Source organism: Loxodonta africana, chromosome 15 (assembly GCF_030014295.1).
Source record: "Loxodonta africana isolate mLoxAfr1 chromosome 15, mLoxAfr1.hap2, whole genome shotgun sequence".
In the NCBI taxonomy this organism is placed as follows: Eukaryota; Metazoa; Chordata; class Mammalia; order Proboscidea; family Elephantidae; genus Loxodonta; species Loxodonta africana.
The window spans coordinates 13,135,609-13,149,960 of record NC_087356.1 but is presented as its reverse complement, the minus strand read 5'-3'; positions in this window follow the sequence as shown (position 1 = coordinate 13,149,960).

Here is a 14,352-nt window from a genome sequence, read left to right as displayed (position 1 = left end):
CTGGCTGATTTTTGGAAGTAGCTGGCCAGGACTTTCCTCCATCTTAGTCTGGAAGCTTCCATGAAACCTCTTCATCATCACAGCAACATACAGCCCTCCACTGACAAACGAGTGGTGGCTGTGCACGAGTGCCTTGGCCGGGCATTAGACACAGGTCTCCTGCATGGTGCGTGGAAGGCCAGAATTCCACCACTGAACCACCGCCGCCGTCTCTCCCAGTCGTTAACCCTCCAAAAGCAACCACTGTCTTGATTTCTGACACCGAAGAGGATCTTGACTGTTGGTGCACTTTGTGTAACTGAATCATACAGTGTATGTTCTTTCTGTGTGGGGTCAGTTAGGAAATGTGTTTCTGACCTATTCAGATTGCTCTTGCTTGAGATCTCCACTCAACAGTAGGTTCTAATGCTCTTTGTGGCTTTGTGCTTTTGTCCTTGCCTAAAGCCTCCATTTTTCTTTCTTCCTCCTGCTGCTTCCAACCACCTTGCTGCAGGCATTCAAAGCTATTTGTGTTCTCTGAAAAGAATGCACTCAGGCCAAAGTACTAATGAAAAATATGAAGTTCGGTAGAGAATTTTGAGAATTTTATAGGTGAAATGGGGGAAGAATTATCACAGATTGCATAATAAACTCTTAACCCCTCCCTTTGACATTTTTCTCTTATTGTCCCCTTTCCACACTGCCATCAGGCCCTCTCTTTCTGATCGTTCTCCGTTCAGAGCTTCCCCTGATTAGTCTTTCTATAGCTTCTGAATTTTACTCTTTTTTTCTCAATGTCTTACTTCTTTTAAAATTTTTAATGGAAGATGTCCAACATATACAAAAGTAGAGAGAATACTGTAATACATCCCCGTATATACATCTCCCAGCTGTAAGGCCAATCTCATTCTATTTCTAACTCCAGTTCTTTCACGGGTCACCTTATTTGGAGCAAATCCAAAACATCATGTCGTGTCATTCATAACAATTCCAATATGTTTCTCTAAAACAACTCTTAAAAAAAGCATGTAACTGTAATAACACAGTTGCAACGCAGAAGGTATTTGCCATAATTCCTTATCATCAAATGTCCATTACTTAGTATTCAAAGTTCCCTGATGGTCTCAAATACACACACACGCACACACACACACATGCACACACACACACACACACATATATAACATTGTACTTCAGGTGAAACTTTACAGAGCAAATTAGTTTCTCATTCAACAAGTGATACACAAATGTTTTTGTGACATTGGTTGCAATCCCTGTCACGCATCACACTCTCCCCTTCCATGCCCCAATTCCTGTTTCCATCTATTTTTCCCGTCCCTTCCTGCCTTATTGTCATTGCTTTTGGGTAGATGTTGCTCTTTTGGTCTCATACACATGAATGAACTAAGAAGCACATTCCTTACATGTGTTATTGTTTGTTTTATAGATCTGTCTAATCTTTGGCTGAAGAGTGAACTTCGGGAGTGGCTTCAGTTCTGAGTTAAAAGGGTGTCCAGGGGCCGTAGTCTTGGGGGTTCTTTCAGGCTCTGTCAGACAAGTACGTCTGTGTGTGTGTGTGTGCGTGTGTGTGTGTGTATGAACTTGAATTTTGTTCTACATTTTCCTCTCCCTCTGGTCCAGGACCCTGTATCGTGATCCCCATTAGAATGATTGGAGGTGGTAGCTCGGCACCATCTAGTTCTCCTGGGACAAAAATATTTTATAGTTAATTTTAATCAAGATACAAAAAAGGTCTATAGATTGCAGTTAATTAAAATGTGATAAATCTTGTGATATTTGAGAAAGCTTCCATTTTTGTTCCAATGATTGTCGTTGTCCAGTGTCTTTGAGTCAGCTCTGAATCATAACAACTCCATGTATAACAGAATGAAATGTTGCCCAGTCCTGTGCCATCCTCACAATCGTTGCTATGTTTGAGCATTGTTACAGCCACTGTGTCAATCCATCTTGTTGAGGATCTTCCGCTTTTTTGCTGACCTTCTATTTTATCAAGCATGATGTCCTTCTCCAGGGATTGGTCCCTCCTGATAACATGTTCAAAGGAAGTCCTAATGATTACTTTTATATTAATACCTTCATTTGAAGTTATTGTTCCCTTCCTTTGTGGCTACAGCACGAGTTACCTTCTAAGATCAACGATGATTATGAGCTAGCAACATCTTCATTTCCCTCCCTTACCTGCCTCTCGTACACCCCCCACCAACTCCTCCAAACCCCAATTTGGCACTGTTTGCTTCTGACAGTGCCCTATGGTCAAGACCTTTCTCGTCTCTTTCCAGTCTTATCAAAACTCACGATCTTTGTGCAGTGTTTCTTCCTGGTCCTGTATTCTAACTTCTGCAATAATACCCACTTAATTTAACGAAGGACAAAATTATGGCTCTGAAAACCACATTTTAAGAAAACATCTTAAGCCGTTGTGTCTCAGAATGGAGTATTGCTCGCTATTTGAAACCATAGGATCAATATGTTACATTTTCATGAAGTGTCAAGTTTACTTTGTGGTAATTTTTCAAAATGCCATTTTTATGTATTTATATAACCCAAAAACCTAGTGCCATCAAGTTGATTCCGACTATAGCGACCCTATAGGACAGAGTAGAACCGCCCCATAGAGTTTCCAAGGAGCGCCTGGCAGATTTGAACTGCCGACCCTTTGGTTCGCAGCCGTAGCACTTAACCACTACACCACCGGGGTTTCCGTATTTATTTATATAGTTTATATAATGTGTTTATATAAATGTGCATATTTATATAAGAACATATTTTCTATATTAATAATTATATGTGGTTATGTTATAGAGTATCTGTCTTAGGCTGGGTTTTCTAGAGAAGCAAAACCAGTGATGTGTATAAATATGTATATATATATATATATGTATAGCGATAGAGAGATTTATCTCAAGGAAATGGCTCACACCATAATTTTGTCTTTTGTTAAATTAAGTGGTTATTATTGCAGAAATTAAAATACAGGACCAGGAAGAAACAATGCACAGAGGTTGTGGTTTTCATAAGACTGAAAAGAGACAATGGGAAAGGTCTGGATCACAGGGCACTGTCAGAAGCAGACGGTCCCAAATGGTTGTAGAGGTTGGCAAGTCCCAAGTCTGTGGGTCAGGTGTCAGGCTGGAAACTTCTCCTGACTCACATAGCTGCAGGGGCTGATGACTCCAACATCAGCACAGCAGATAGCAGGCTGCTGGCTCGCAGGCTGACAAATCCAAGATAGGCAGGTAAGATGGTAGGCTGCTGGCTCACAGGCTGAGGAGATTGACACATCCCAAGAACCAGAGGTCAGATGATCACCAGCCAGATAGAAGATCCAAAGTAAGTGAGCAAGCTTTGCCAGAGTGTCCATATACATATTGAATGCTGGCCACACCCCTGAGGCAGATTAGGAAGAAAGACCTGGCAATCTACTCCTGAAAATTAGCCATTGCAAATCTTATGGGTCATAACAGAACATTGTCTGACTCACTTTTTTTAGCCCCGTCATCAGGAGGAGTCAGTCGCTAGAGTAAGACATCACGGTTGGTGAAGTAGAGGGCCAGCAATGCTGTGGGAGACCCTCAGTGTGATGGATTGGCACAAGAGCCATAAAGATGGAATTGAACATGTTGGAAGATTGTGAGGATGATGCAGGACCAGACAATGTTTTGTTCTGTTGTACATAAGGCCGCCGTAAGTCGTAATCTACTGGACAGCAGCTAACAGAAACACAGCATTGTTCCCAGGAGCTGAGGGCACGATCTGGTTGCTACTGTTCAGAGCATATCTGTCTGACATACTCATTCACATTATATTACTGACTTAAAGTGCCCCCCTTTGCAGGCTATTTACTGTATTTGCATGACAAAGTGGCTTCAATAGTGTAATTTTAGGCATTTGGAGTGTATTATTTTGAAGGTATAGGGTAATTAAAAAAACCCAGCCCATAACTATGGAGTTGATTCCTACTCGTAGTGGCCCTATAGCACAGAGCAGAACTGCCCTAGAGGGTTTCCAAGGAGCAGCTGGTAGTTTTGAACTGCCGACCTTTTGGTTAGCAGCTGAGCTCTTAACCATTGTGCCACCAGGGCTCCATAGGGTAATTAAACATCATTAATTTCTGTCAACTTTTCTTCTATTTTGTGTTTCATGACCTTCTCACTGTCATCAACACTCATCAGCCTTGACTACTGTGGAAACCTTTTACTGGGTGTGCCTGCATCTGTCTCCATCCACACTGTTGCATACACATAACTGTCAGGGTGAGTTTTTCAATATGAAAATCTTTCACCTAACTTTTATGCTTAAAACAGCCTTTTCATATATTCCCACTTTTTAATAAAGTGAAGTTAACTTTATTTTTTATTGATTATAAAACTGATACTGTTAACAAATCATACAGAAAATTATAAAGAAAATAATACTGTATTACAAAAGTATCTGTTGTTAACTCTGTGATGTATGTATTTTTAGATGGTTTTCTATGTACACAGTTATATGCACACATATTTTCAAATCAGGATAATGGTTAACGTACTCTCTGGGAATGTCAGCCTATATTTTTTAATATACCATTTCATCATGAACATCTTTCTATGTTAAAAAATTACAGAATCGGTATCACAATGTTTAATGGCTACATAACTTACACTGTCAGATAGTAGGGTCTTCTGCATTTTCTGCCACCTTAAATAGTCCTGGAGCCCTGGTGGCACAGTAGTTAAGTGTTCGGCTTCTAACCAAAAGGTTGGCAGTTCGAATCTACCAGCCTCTCCTTGGAAACCCTATGGGGCAGTTCAACTATGGGTTGGAATCGACTGAACAGCAATGGCTATGTTTGTTTGTTTGTTTGTTTTAGTACTCCTATAATGAGTAGTATAATGAGTAGTGTGTGTCAGTACACAGATTAATGAATGAGCATGGTGTTGAGGAATGGTGGGTAAAGTGTATTAATTTTACTCTTAAGTTTTACAGAAGGTAGGATTTAGATATTGATAATACTAGAAAAATAAGTCATGTCAAATATTGGAAAGTCTATTTGCTGTAAAAATGAATAATATCAAGAAGGTCAAGAGTCTGATTTATGTTAACCCTGTGTGTGATTTGTCCCCAATTTATTTCTATGTAAATGTACCTTTTTTCTCAAAATTTCTTCTTGTTTTGAATTGTTTTTCTTTTATAATTTTATTCATGTAAATTTTTTTTAAGAGGTGAAATTCAAGTAACAAAATTAACCATCCTACAGTGTAAACTCAGTGACGTTTAGTAAGCTCACCAGTGTTGTGCTACCACCACCTATGTCAGGTTCTAAAACCTTTTCATCACCCCAAATAAAACCCCATGCTCATTAAGCAGTAACTCTCTACTCTCTCCTCACCCAGGCTCATGGCAACCACCAGTATACTTTCTCTCTTTATGGATTTTGTAAATTTCATATAAATAGAATCATACAATCTGTGACCTTTTGTGTCTAGCTTCTTCCACTTAGCATAATGTTTTTAAGGTTTATTAAACCCTTTTTAATACATGCTGCATCGTAGCATATATCAATACTTCACTCGATTTTATGGCTGAGTAATATTCCGTTGGAAACCTGGGTGGCATTGGAAACCCTGGTGGTATAGTGGTTAAGTGCTACGGCTGCTGACCAAAAGGTTGGCAGTTCAAATCCTCCAGGCTTTCCTTGGAAACTCTATGGGGCAGTTCTACTCTGTCCTATAGGGTCGCCATGAGTTGGAATCGACTCGACAGCAGTGGGTTAGTGGGAATATTCCATTGTGTGTACACACCACATTTGTTTATCCGTTCACAGTTGATAGACATTTGGATTGTTCCACCTTTCGGCTGTTGTTAACAGTGCTACCAGGAACATTTGTATACAGGTATTTGTTGAGTACTCGTTTGCAATTATTTTGGGTATATGCCTACAAATAGAGTTGCTGGGTTGTATATATGGTAATTCTATGTTCAGCTCTGTGAGGAACTGCCAAACTGTTTTCTGTTCACAGAAAACAGTATAAGATAGCTGCAACATTTTATGTTCTCACTAATTTCCAATTTCCAATTACCAGATTCCAATTTCTCCATATCCTTGCCGACACTTGCTATTTTCTTTTTCATACCCATCCTAGTGAGTGGAGCCCTGGTGGCTCACTGGTTAAGAGCTTGCTTGCTAACTAAAAGGTCAGCAGTTTGCATCCACCAGCAGCTCCTTGGAAACCCTATGGAGTAGTTCTACTCTACCCTATAGGGTCGCTATGAGTTGGAATCAACTCCACAGCTACAGGTTTGGTTTTTTTTTTCTTTTTTTAGTGAATGTGAAGAAGTATCTCGTTGTGATTTGCATTTCCTTAATGACTAATGATGTTGAGCATCTTTTCATGTGCTTCTAGGCTGTCTGTATATCTTCTTTCTTGATCAGCTCAGAATTTCATCAAACTTACTACAACCATGGAGACCCCAGACCGCTGTATGTGCTCATGTGATTGGCCCCAATCATGTGCTCTGTAGTCATAAGGGTCCAAGAGTTTAAGCCCCAGAAATATTTTGTGGGAACTGTAGGAGATGCTTTTTGTGGCAGCCTTGACTAGCATGACTTGTCAAGATACGCATTTTGTTTGCCTGAGCACTATAAACTAAATGAGCCTTAAAATAGAATGATCCCCCTACAGAGAAATAATGCTGGTAGCATTTCAGAAGGTAATGGAAGATACTGCTACATGAAATGAAATATCAAGAAAAAAAATTACTGTGTTGGAGTGATATAGGAAAAAACAAACAACAAGCAATAAACTAGGCTAGGAGTCTGGAGACCTGAAGTTGAATCTATGTTGGAAGACTTTTAATAACTTCATCTCTTTGAGCCGCTCACTTTCCTCATTTGCAACCCAAGAGATTGGTCTAGATTACCTTTAAGGACTTCTCCAGGTCTGTGAGGTAGTGATTCTATGAAATAGATCATTTGACTTGTAAATTAATATTAAAACTTAGCTCTATTTGACCATAAGCAACATAGTCTCATTAAGTGACTATACCCAAACCAATCCTCTGCCGTTGAGTTGATCCTGGCTCCTATTGACCCCATGGGGTTTCCAAGGCTGTAATCTCTACAGAAGCATACTGCCACATCTTTCTGCCACAGAGCAGCTGGTGGTTTCCAACTGCCGACGTTTCATTTATCAGTTGATGGCTTTAACCGCTGAGCCACCAGGGTTCCTTTAAGTGACTATGGGATAACTGCTATGTTAGGAATGTATGTTTACTCATACATTGAATTCCATAAAAGTGATGGCATAAATTGCCAATTATGTAAATGTCCAGACATATTTCTTTTGTTTTCTTTTTCTGGCATCAGTTAGAGATAAAGAAGGTAGGGTTGTTGTTTTTGTTTGTTTGGTTTTGTTTAATACCCTCAGAAGGAAGAATGGTGAACGAAGAGAGTGTCTGGCAAACTTCAAAACTCTAACATTTTGGCACTGTGGAAATTTCTCCAGCATGGTATTAGAAATAGTTTAATATAAGGGAAATCTCAGAGGACATTCCAAAAAATGCAACTGTCTCAGGGACTCAAGCTCTGGTCCTGTGTTTCAGGAAATCATAATTTTGTCCTAACCTATGAGGAAGAGCCACAGTTAGACTCTTGGGGCTTTAAACCAGCTTAGCGAAGTTGAAAGAGATAATGCAAGCAAAGTTACAATACAGTATTGGCTTCCATGCTTTTACTGCTATCTCTTCGGCACAATGCCAAGTCCTTTCAGGCTTGGCTCTTACTGCATCCCCGCTGCAGTAACCTGGGCAGTCCTCCCCAGCCTCACAACCTGCAGCCTGTTTCACCTCAAGCCCGGTCCTTCTCTGCTCTGAGGCTTCGCTGACACTGTGGCCTTGGGAACCCTTAGGCTTTTAGGCGTGTGCAACCACAGGGTAACCAGATTCTCTGATGAATGGAAGACAGGATCCAATGGACAAGTCTTCCCCTTTTTTTACCCCAGGGAAGATGCCCTGAGACACATTTCATACAGTCCTGCAACACATAAAATACCCAAACCAAACCCCTTGCCATCGAGTTGATTCCAACTCATAGCGACCCTATAGGAAGAGTAGAACTGCTCCACAGGGTTTCCAAGGAGTGGCTGGTGGATTTGAAGAGCTGACCTTTTTGGGTAGCAGCTGTAGCTAACAAATATGATCACACAATTTCCATTGATGGCTTTTCATTACTCTTTGATATGGTGACCGATGGCCCTGGTTTGCCCAGGACTGAGAGGTTTCGTAGGACTTGACCTTTCGGTTTTAAAATAAGGACAGTCCTAGAAGAATTATTCTCATTTGCCTGGGACTAAGGGGTCTCCTGGCATAAAGGACTTTCAGTGTTAAAACTGGTAAAGTCCAGGCAAACTGGGCCAGGTTGGCCACCCTAATTTTAGGACAAAATCTATGATTATTGAACTGGTCAAGGTCCCTGAACTCCTGTCCTCTTTCCTTCATTCTCTGAGTTCCAGCCATAATGGCCTTCTTTCAGTTCCACAATCATGTCATTGTGTTTTATACCCCGGGCCTTTCTATGAGCTCTTTTCTATATTCTTCCATTTCTTTACATTGGTTATCCTTCCCCAACTATCAGATTTCAGCTAACTATAATTTCCTCAGAGAAATTTCCCAATCTAGGAGAGAGTTCCCTGTGATATTCTCTCTTATTATTCTGCCCCCCCCCCCTTTTTTGCACTTACCAGGATAGTAATTATTTATTATCACTCCATCTCTTTTGCCAGGGCAAGGACCATGTGTGATCTATGTAACACACTCTCCAGCACTTAGCACAGTACTGCTACAGAGCAAGTGCACAGCGAATACTTGTGGAACAGATGAACCTTAGTCTCTTAAATCAGTCTGTGATTAGAATGCCTGTTCCCATGGTGAAAGGATCTTCACATGGCAAAATATTCAGCTGACTCTGTTTCCTGGCTTATTTTTTCCATCAAATCATATTGCAAGTTCCTGGAATAATTGGCCCCTTCCCTTCTTTTGCATTAAGACTGTTTTTCAACAAATCAAATTGACTGGATGATAGACTCCTTTGTCCCAAGGGTGACACACTAGGGAGAACTTTGGGCACAAAAATGTTTGTATTCATATGAGCTAGTGTGTGTTACATGGAATCCATTTTTATCCTCTGTGTGTTTCGAACCAAGACTGCGTTTCAAGAAGTCTGAAAAATAGACCCAGCTCCATTAAACCCACTGCTGCCGAGTTGATTCCGACTCACAGCGACCCCATAAGGTTTCCAAGGCTATACATTTCTACGGAAGCAGACTGACACATCTTTTTCTTGTGGAGCCCCTGGTGGTGTCGAATTGTCGACCTTTTGGTTAACAGTCAATCGCTGTAACTACTGCATCACCACGGCTCCTGTAAATATCACTAAATTAATATTTTACTGAAAATATCACAGGGCTAGGGATAAGAGGGGTCACTCTGAAAGCCTCATGACAGGAACTTGATGAAATATTCCAGGAGAATGGCTTTGCTTTCTCATCAGCCACCCGCCCCCCCAGCCACTCCTTACTATGGCCTCTAAAATCTTCCCTTTGCCGTCAGTACAATTCAGCACCTGACTATAGTTTCGATAAACCACCTAATGAAGCAACAGCTGGTGGGACTGACAGACAGAGCCTTCTGCTCCTCAGGCATGCCCTTGGGAGGTCTCAGTTCCTCTCCTATGCCCATCTCTCCATTTTGGGATCCTAACATTTTTCATGGATAATATGCAAGTGCCTAAGGAGTCCAAAGGCAGTAATTATATAATTAGAAAAGTCAGTAAGTATCTACTAAAGAAAGGTAGAGAAAGAATTTGGAAAAATCCAAGGGACAGTGTGTGTTAGAGCTTTGGTCAATAAGATGATAACAGCAATTTCTCTCTTGGAAAAGCCTTTCCTCATGTGAGCACAAAGTGCTTCACCACTTGCTCCTCGATGGAACCTTGACCTATCCCTGTGCAGTGGGGCAGATTCCAGAGAGAGAGAGTTCTGCAGAATCACCCCAGATGTTCTGTCATTCCCTCCATTAGCATTTGTGCTTCAGAGAGCTCAGCTGCAGGTAGCTGGATGCTGGTTCTCAGGACCTAACTGAGCTAATGAGGCAAAGAGAAGTGGAGATGCCATTGTGGATGCAAAGAATTGCAAAAAAAAATATGAAGAGAATGGAATTTGATTACAGTATCTTTCAAGAAAGCCTTGTGCACAGGGAAACACACCCTAAGTGGTTAACTGACAACTGCACCACCACAGATCATGCCACTAGGATGGCCTTGTTGCTGAGCCAGTCCTTGATGAATCCTAGAACCCGAGGATGTTGGATCTGGAAGGGAACTGAGAGGCCATCTTGTCCCTCCCCTTCACTCTTTAAATGAGGAAACTCAGGCGCAGAGGGGTTCTGCTGAACATCTCTTGGTTATTGGCAGGTAATGAACAGTGTCTAGTTAATTGAAATCTAAGCCAGAATGCTACTCAATTAGGTATTTCCCCTAATGTATATGGATCTATAGTCTAGGAAAGCAAAACAATCAATGATGTCCATTTCTTAACACAAAAATCAGGGCTAAATAAATTTTAAAATGATGAATTGGTTAAAAAGATACTTGGAAATAGTGGTACTCATCACTCTTTTGTTAATGGCCTGGAACCTTCAAGTGATTTTTAATCATTTTTTACCAAATGTTTTTCTGTTCATCTTTAAATAAACAGCAGGATTTAATCAAATGGGCACTTTCTGTCTTGAGAACTAGCACAATATTGAGTCACTGGGTTAGGAGTAACAAAATGCGGCCTGTTTCAACGTGCCTCTCGTTCCTAGAATATTCCTCTAAGTAATTGTTTTTATCTGTAAGTGAGGTCATAATTCAGCCCATTAAATTTATATTTGAAATATGGTGACATCTCTTTAAAAGTGGAAGGAAGCACATTGATCCCATGAGACGTTACATCACAGGCCTTCTGACCTCCTACCCAGCTACTCTGTTGAAATCATTCCATGTTGGAGCAGGCATATGGGAGAATGCTAGGAGTCATACAAGAAATTGAATTCATTTAGGATGGGAAGATAGTGTATATTAAGTATGTATTTTTTATAAAGCAACTTTTTTTTTCTCCAAAGACCTCAACGGCCTTTAATAGCTCCTGTTCTTATGGGTTACTTGACTTGATATAATGCTGGGCACATGGCAAGTCAGGAACACATAGGGACTATTTGGTTGGTGACATATTATAACTTCATGTGTTTTAGGGTTTACAGAGCTTTTCTCATCTAATCTTCATAATAATCCTGAGGTGAGATAGAAAAGGTATTGTCATCATCGCTGTGTAAATGATGATGTTAACACACAGAGATTAGGTGCCTAAGCCAAGCTCTGGTCTTGCATACAGAAATCCTGTTCTTTCTACATTATCATCATGACACCAATCAAAAAAAGGATGTGGTAGGGATTTTAATTTGTATTAATTGGGCAGGGGGAATGATGGTTAATTTCATATGTCAACTTGACTAGGCTATGGTGCACCGTTATTAGGTCAAACCCTAGCGTAAATGTTGCTGTGAAGGTAATTTGTTAATGTGATTACCATTTACAATCAGTTGACTCAAAGTGAAAATTACCCTTAATAATGTGCATGGGTCTGATCCAATCAATTAAAGGCCTCAAAAACAAAAAATGAGGTTAATAGGAAGATGGCCTACTAATTTTGGACATAAGATTGCTGAAGTTTCCAGCCTTCCCGGTCTATGGATTTTGGACTTGTCAGCCCACAGTCATGTGAGCTAATTCCAAAAACAATCTCTCTCTCTGTCTCTTATCTATCTGTCCATCCATCCATCCGTCCATCCATCCATCCAATCTATCTATCTTTTATTGGTTGTATTTCTTTGGAGAACCCTGACTAATACAGGGGCTTAGCAAGTAAAATGGTTTGGTTATTGGCAGAACATGAGAAAAAAAGTCCATAGTGGTTTCAGATTTCCAGTCTCAGAGGCAGTGAGTGTCTCTGCAGATAGCAGTTCTCATTACTGACAACTGTCATGTATCTCCTGATTATTTCAGTATATGGTACTGGAATCGTGTGTCCCAGCTCAGCCTAATTGCCTGGAGAGTCAAGTTTTAGATTCTGTTGTCTGATGTAGGGAAGCGAAACTTATTTTCCACATCTGTGAAACCAGTGACTGGACTTGGCATCTTTAAAGATTTTTTCACCTTGGACATCTTATGACCTTTATTCTTTTTATCCTTTGGTCCGTAGTCTCAGACACCTGGGATCACCTGATTGATATGGTCTCCATAAATACACGAATAAGCTCATTTGATGTCAAGGTCTGTGACATTTCAAAATCTTACAGTTAGTACATTGGAGTATAGCTTAATAAGTAGGTTTGAAGAAAGCTCTGCTATTTACTAGCTGTATGAATGTAGGCAGGTTACTTACTTATCTTCTCTAAGCCTCTGTTTTCTCAGAATGCCAAGGAAGGTTGTTGAGAGAATTAAATGAGAAATGTGAAAAGATGCTGTGCACATATAGAAAATCCATAAATGGTAGCCATGATAGCTATTAATGTAATTGCTAATATTGATACTCCTGGCTTGTGTTCAGCATTAGAGACAGGACGTGGCCAAAATTCTCTGAAACCTTGCTGGACATATAAAAATGGTGGGGAGTACAGATTGCACACTACTTAACAAAGATGGGCAGAAATCAATTCTTCAGCAGCTTAGTCTTGGTCAGTGCGATTCTACAAAAGTGAAATCAATTATAGTTTGAGTGTATGTGAGCTGGGATGGTCACTATTTACCTATAACCCATTAATGTCTAAAAACCTGGAGGAAGCCAGGTCATAGTGGATGGAACACCGAGTCATAGCATACCCACTTACTAGGTATGTATTTTAACATCTCATAGGGACTGGGGTAATGTTATAAAGCTTAGGTGAAAATAAGAGATATCCCAAAGTCAAACACAGTATGTAGTACAGTCTTTACCTCCAGATCAAATCTTCAAAATTGTCCATCTTGCCATGTATGGAGGCCGACCTCTTTAGATTGCATTAACCTGGCTTCTTTGCTGAGTGCAAACAAAAGCAAATGACCAACACTCATTGGGCAAACGCTCAGGGAGATGGGATCAGTAGAGAAGTGGGAGTTCCTCACTTCCCATCTATTTTAGAGCAATACACATACATCTAGCAGGGTTGGGTGGTATTGTGAGAGTCTTCGGTTGTGGGATTTTAAGCTGCATGGTAGGGAAGCATGGATCCTCTTCAGCTGTGATTAGGGGCTACACAATTGCAATACAATGTGGCAAAACTTTGGTTTTATCCTTTCCCTGTAAGCTGAGCATGTGTGTGTGTGGAGTATCAGCTCTTGGGGTCCAAGTCTTGAGATGGTCCAGGATTTACAGCCTTAAGAACTGGTTGCAGTCAGTTTCCATGGAGCTTTGAGGGAGGCCAGCCCTTTTTCTTAGAGGTCCACCTGCAGAGGACCAGTCTTAGACAAGTTGCCACTTACCTCTTGCCGTTTTGTGCTTATTAGGTTTGGACAATGAGAGGCACCAACAAAAGATTGGAGAATGGGTGGACAGAAAGGAAGGGGTATTTCTTTCCACTTCTCCATCTGCAGCTCTGGCCCCAGCCATGGCCTGCTTCCTTCTATGTAGCCCTAACCTACAGCTACCCCATGTTGTAGTAACAGCTTCTTTCCCTCACCCCAAGGCCTAAGGGCGTTGCTAGCTCTGGTGTATTTCACTGTCCTTCTTTTCGTGTGTAACCAAGTTCACACTTGCGAGTGGTCCTTCTGTTGAATTCACCTCAGTCAACCCATTGGAGTGTGCCTTCTATTTCCTGCTGCAGCCCTGCTTGGTGCAACATGGAAAGATTTAATTAATATCTATTTGCTTAATCTATGAATTTTGCTCATTTTAGTCATTGGGGCCAAAAGCGCTTCTCGACAACATCACATTTTCTCAATATTTAAAAATATGCCCTCTTATCTAAAGAGAGAAAAACCTTTCGAAGAATATAAGAAATAACTTGAGTGAACGTTAGAAAGACAAATGGTTAAAAATTCTCCTTTATTTTCTTCTGCTTTAACTTCTTAGTAGTGATAAAGCATTAAATGTTTGGGAGTTCCATACCCTGCTATGAAGTCAAGGCAAATGTGGAAATAGGAAAGTTCCATCATTAGAGCAAAATCTCTTGAATTGTTTCATTGCCAAAGATGATTCATTTAGACTTGTCACGATTTTCTGTTTTGTACAACACTCTAAGCAAGCACAAATAAAAATAGCCAAGGAGGAAGCTTCTGTGTAAGCTCTGATACTAGGGTTT